Source organism: Myotis davidii, unplaced genomic scaffold (genome assembly GCF_000327345.1).
Source record: "Myotis davidii unplaced genomic scaffold, ASM32734v1 scaffold46, whole genome shotgun sequence".
Classification (NCBI taxonomy): domain Eukaryota; kingdom Metazoa; phylum Chordata; class Mammalia; order Chiroptera; family Vespertilionidae; genus Myotis; species Myotis davidii.
The window spans coordinates 2314491-2319318 of NW_006383006.1; the positions used below are offsets into that span (position 1 = coordinate 2314491).

A 4828-nucleotide genomic window follows, 5' to 3' on the forward strand; every position below is an offset into this window, starting at 1 on the left:
GCAGAGGGAGTTCGAAGATGCAGGGGCAGAAACGCCTTGGAGCGTTTAGGAACAGAGAAGCCGAGCCAGAGAGCAGTGAGGAGAGTGATTTGGGGTGAGTGCAGAGAAGAGGCAGGAGCCAGGTCGTCGTGTAAGGCCTTGGAGACCGAGGTCAGAGTGTGGACTGTGTTCTGAGAGCAATGGGGAGCCAGTGACGGTGTGGAGCAGGAGTGGTGATGTAACTGAAGGTCACCGTGTGCTCATTGCCACGTTGTTTGTAACAGAAGATTAGAAACAAATTCCATCAGCATGGAGCTGGGTAGATAAATTTTGGTTCATTCCAGTGGTTTGCAGCAGTTAAAAACTGTGAGGCTTCCATTTTTCTATTAGGAAAAAAACAAACTGTGAGGCTTATCCATTCATACTGCTTTAGAAGGATTTGCAAGGTACCCCAAATGGGGGGAAATCCCAAGAAACAGAATGGAGTACAATGTGCTGCCAATGTATTTTTCAAAGAGGAGATGGATATGGATGTAGGGATGGCTGTAATGTTACACCACATTAAGGATACGTAAGAACCTGGTGAGGGGTTTCTTCTGGGGAGGGGAACTGAGGCACAAGGTGACTAGGAGGCTTAGTCTTCGTAGTATATACTTTTGTGTGTTTGAATATCTTACTAGGTATCTGTCTTACTTATTCAGCAAAAGAATAAATTGGGGCCCTGGCCAGTGTGGCTCAGTTGGTTGAGCATCCCACGCACAGAGAAGTCGCTGGTTTGATTCCCAGTCAGAGCACATGTCCAAGTTGTGGGCTTGATCCCCAGTAGGGGCTGGGCCGGAGGCAGAGATTGATGTTTCTCTCTCCCTTCCTCTCTCTCTAAAATAAAAAACAGACCTAGGCGGTTTGGCTCAGTGGATAGAGCATGGGCTTGTGGATGGAAGGGTCCCAGGTTTGATTCCGGTCAAGGGCATGTAACTCGGTTGCAGGCTACATCCTGGCCCTGGTTGGGGTGTATGCAGGAGGCAACCAATCAATGTGTGTCTCTCTCACATCGATGTTTCTCTATGTGTGTCTTTCCCACTCCCTTCCACTCTCTCTAAAAATCAATGGAAAATATCCTCGGGTGAGGATAAGTAAATAAATTCAATTTAAAAAAAACATACTTTTAAAAGACTAAAATGTGGTCAGCCTGTTCACTGTGTGGAGAGGGTGTGAGAGCAGAAGCAGAGAACTGGTTGGAAGACTCTGGCTGTGACCTAGCTGAGAGATGGTGGTGAGCTTCACCTGTGAGGTTGGTAATGGGATGGGGAGAATACACCTTAGAGGCAGAGCCAGCTGCTCTTGGTGCATTCCACACTGACATGCCCTAGAAGCTTCGTGCATTAGAGATCAGAACCAGGCTCCCCTAACTCCCAGACTTCAGGCGCCCGCCCATATCCTCACACAGCTGTTAAAAATGATTTTTAATGACCATCAGCACAAAGTCCCCTGAAGAAGCCCTCTAGTTTCTCAATGGAGCTTTCTTTCCTTGCAGAGAGATGCCAAAGGCCAGTACCTGTTTGACCTTCTTTGCCACCACCTGAACCTACTTGAAAAAGACTATTTTGGGATCCGCTTTGTGGACCCAGATAAGCAGCGGGTAAGTCATAGTTCAAAGCACAAATGGAGGAGAGGGTTGGTCAATGAGCCTGACGCTTTGAGCTGCCACTCATCTTCAGAGTTTAGGAGTCAGGGACCAACCAGACCCTACAGGTAAGAGTCATCTCTTCAGATCATATTATGAGAGCCCGGCTGGTGTGCTCGGTGCTTGAGTGTCAACCTATGAACCAGGAGGTCACAGTTGGACTCACCAGCCAGGGCACATGCGGGCTTGATCCTTGGTGGCTGACGGGCAAGAGGCAGCCAATCAATGATTCTCTCTGGTCATTGATGTTTCTATCTCTCTCTCCCTTCCTCTCCGAAATCAACAAAAATATTTTTTAGTCATATTCTGAGACCTTGAGACACCATAGCAGAGCTCACCTAGTTGCTCACCATTTTACAGAGGCTGAAATGGCAGCCTGGAGAGCTGAAGTGATTTGCCCAAAGTTGCCCAGTTGGAGGTAGAGCTGGAGTTGTGGTCTCAGGGCCCAGGTCACAGGCTGAAGCCCTCCTGCCCCCTTTCTAGTACCTGGGCCTCATCTGAGGTGCCACGCCACCCCACTCTGAACAGGACAAAGAGCCAAATTGGCACGGGCCTTGCAGGGCCTTGCAAGTCTTGCAGTTCTTGTTCTGTTCTACACTGTGTGGTCGGCTCGGCAGACACAGGGCACTGCCAAGGACTGTGACACCCCTGACAGGTAGAACAACCAGTCCGCTATCCCAGCAGCTGCTCACCTCTCCAGCTTCCCCTCCCTGACCTTCCTCCTCCCTGCGATGGCCCTGCCAGACCGCTCTGTGGCTCCCCACGTCATCCTTGTCTTTTCCCAGAGCCTTCACCTATACAGTCCCCTTGCCTGAATAGTTCTTCTCACTTCTCCATGGTCTACACTTTTCTTCTGGCTCATGGCCTTCTCACACATAAGGTCTTAGCCTAGACCAGTGGTCAACAAACTTGCAGCTCGGCAAACCGCAGCTCACGAGCCACATGCGACTCTTTGGCCCCTTGAGTGTGGCGGTATTTTGTGGAAGACCCACACTCAAGGGGCCAAAGAGCCGCATGTGGCTTGCGAGCTGTGGTTTGCTGACCACTGGCCTAAAATATCCCTCAACTTCTGTCCTTGCCCCCAATAGTTTATTCTCAACACAGCAGCCAGAGGGATATTAGCCGCGTTGCCAACCACGGGCCTAGACTTTTATTTCTTCCAGAAGTCTTCCCTAAGCCCCACTCTGAATGAGGGTCCCTCCTATGTGCCCCATATGCCCTGTGATTGCCTATGTCCCCTGTAAGTTCTGTGAGGGCGTAAACATTATCATATTCATTACTACATCCCATGGCAGTGTCCCGGGGCCTAGAAGGTGGTGGTATGCAGGAAATATTTGCTGAGGGCGTGATGAGAGGGTGAGTTTATGGCTAGTAGTGCCATATTTCCCCTCCACTCGCCCAGGTGGCCCACTAGCAGACACCTGCAATTTCTACAACACTGTCCATCAGCCCTTTGCCCTCTGTGGCTATGTACTGTCTGGCATGAAGTGGACAGTATGTAGAAGCATTCAGTCCTCAGTGACTCCCTTCCCTATACCCCTGCCCACCACCCAGTCTTGTCTACCAGCCTCCAAAAACACAATCACCATGAATCCCAGAGGGACCCCCCCTTTCATGGGTCCACTAATTTTCTTCACAGCTCCAAACATGGGCTTCGTCTCTGTCACCACGAAGGGACCCTGGAGAGAGCCTCGGAGGGTGCAGCCTCCCAGCAGTGGCCAGGCCACAATAACCAAGGAATGAATGGGCATGTCACACCAGGCCAGAGTCAGGTGCCGTTTTGTTCTCTGGTGCTCTGAGCCAGCTGTTTTCAACTTTTTTCATCTCATGGCACACAGAAACTAATTACTAAAATTCTGCAGTGCTCAAAAAAATATATATACATTTTTTTGCCCATCTGACCAACCAACCAACCAGGTATAATTTTGATTCATTCACACTGTCATTTTTTTATTTGGCAATCTAGGGGAAGAGAGGCCAGTGCCCCTGACTAAGTAGTCGGGTATCGCATGTTGCAGAACTCCGTGCCACACACCGGTTGCAAATTGCTGCTCTAAGCCCCGTGTCTCCAGGTCCATTTAGGGTGCTAGGGCTACACACCTGAGCTTTAGGAGGGACTCAGAAGGACTGCGTCCTTTTACTCTGACAAGCCCCGCCCCATTTGCCGACAAGTTTTGCTCCTCCTGGCTCAGCAGGATGTTGGGCATCATCCGTGTTTGGAAGGTCGTGTGAGGTCAGTCCCTCACCTGTAAGGGCTCCACTGCCTTGACATACTACTGCCTGGACCACAGTATGAGATTCCAGGAGGTGCCAGACACCGAGCAGCTGTGTGTCCTCACACACTGTTGGTGCCCATTCGCTGTGTGATAAGGGACTGTTTTTACACCGGGGTCGTTTGTTGTTGATTTTTGGATTCTGTTGGTTTGAGCTCTCTCTCCTTGAGAAGGAAAGTCAGTTACCTAAGGTCTGTCTCTTCATGTCCCAAAGAGGGTAGCATAGGAGGAAAAAAGGTCACAGTGTCCTGTTCATTATTTTTAAGTTAGGTCAGAATGTGCCTAAGGAGAATAAGAGTGTATGTGAAGTGATGAGGATTAAGAGCAAGAGACAGATAAAGGTAAGGAAATGGGGAAAGAGAAATAAACGCTTATGGAGTGGCTGCAGTGGGCTGGGCTCTGCACTGAGCACAGAGCTACATTCTTCAGCTGATGGGTATTGAGCACTGAGTTGTATCGGGCACTGAGCTATGGGCTTCACATATGCTGTTTAATTCTTGCCACAAATGAGATGAGTGTCCACAATTATACTATCCATCTCCAGATTAGTAAATAAAGTCTCAGGCAGGTTAAGTAACTTGCCTGCGGCAGGTGGCAAAACCTGTCTCCACCTCAGACCTGTGCAACCCAGAGCCTATGTGGTTCCTAAAGCTCCATGTTGAGTTCATACCTGAGAGCCTCCAAATTGTGATGATCCTTTGCCTTTAGTGAGGGGTAAGGAGAGCAGGGAGGCTGGGAGGGCTCCTGAGAGCTTGCGGAAATGGCCCTGTAAAGAAGTGCTGTCCTGTGCCCTAACCGGTTTGGCTCAGTGGCTAGAGCATCGGCCTGTGGACTGAAAGGCACCAGGTTCGATTTCGATCAAGGTCATGTACCTTGGTTGCAGGCACAACCC

At 49.8% G+C, this 4828-nt stretch overlaps 1 protein-coding gene across 6 annotated transcripts in view; it reads left to right on the plus strand.

The window, feature by feature from the left end:
• The first annotated feature begins 1492 nt into the window (after positions 1-1492).
• The window catches only part of FRMD5 (FERM domain containing 5), a 44539-nt gene continuing 41203 nt past the window's right edge, over positions 1493-4828 (plus strand). For 4 of the 6 annotated variants that reach the window (XM_015557600.1, XM_006778003.2, XM_015557599.1 and 1 more), the window contains exon 1: positions 1577-1618. The gene's annotated coding sequence lies outside the window, so the exon portion shown is untranslated. Of the gene's footprint in view, positions 1619-4828 lie in introns of all 6 variants that reach the window. The other 2 variants (XM_006778000.2, XM_006778002.2) reach the window with 2 other exon arrangements.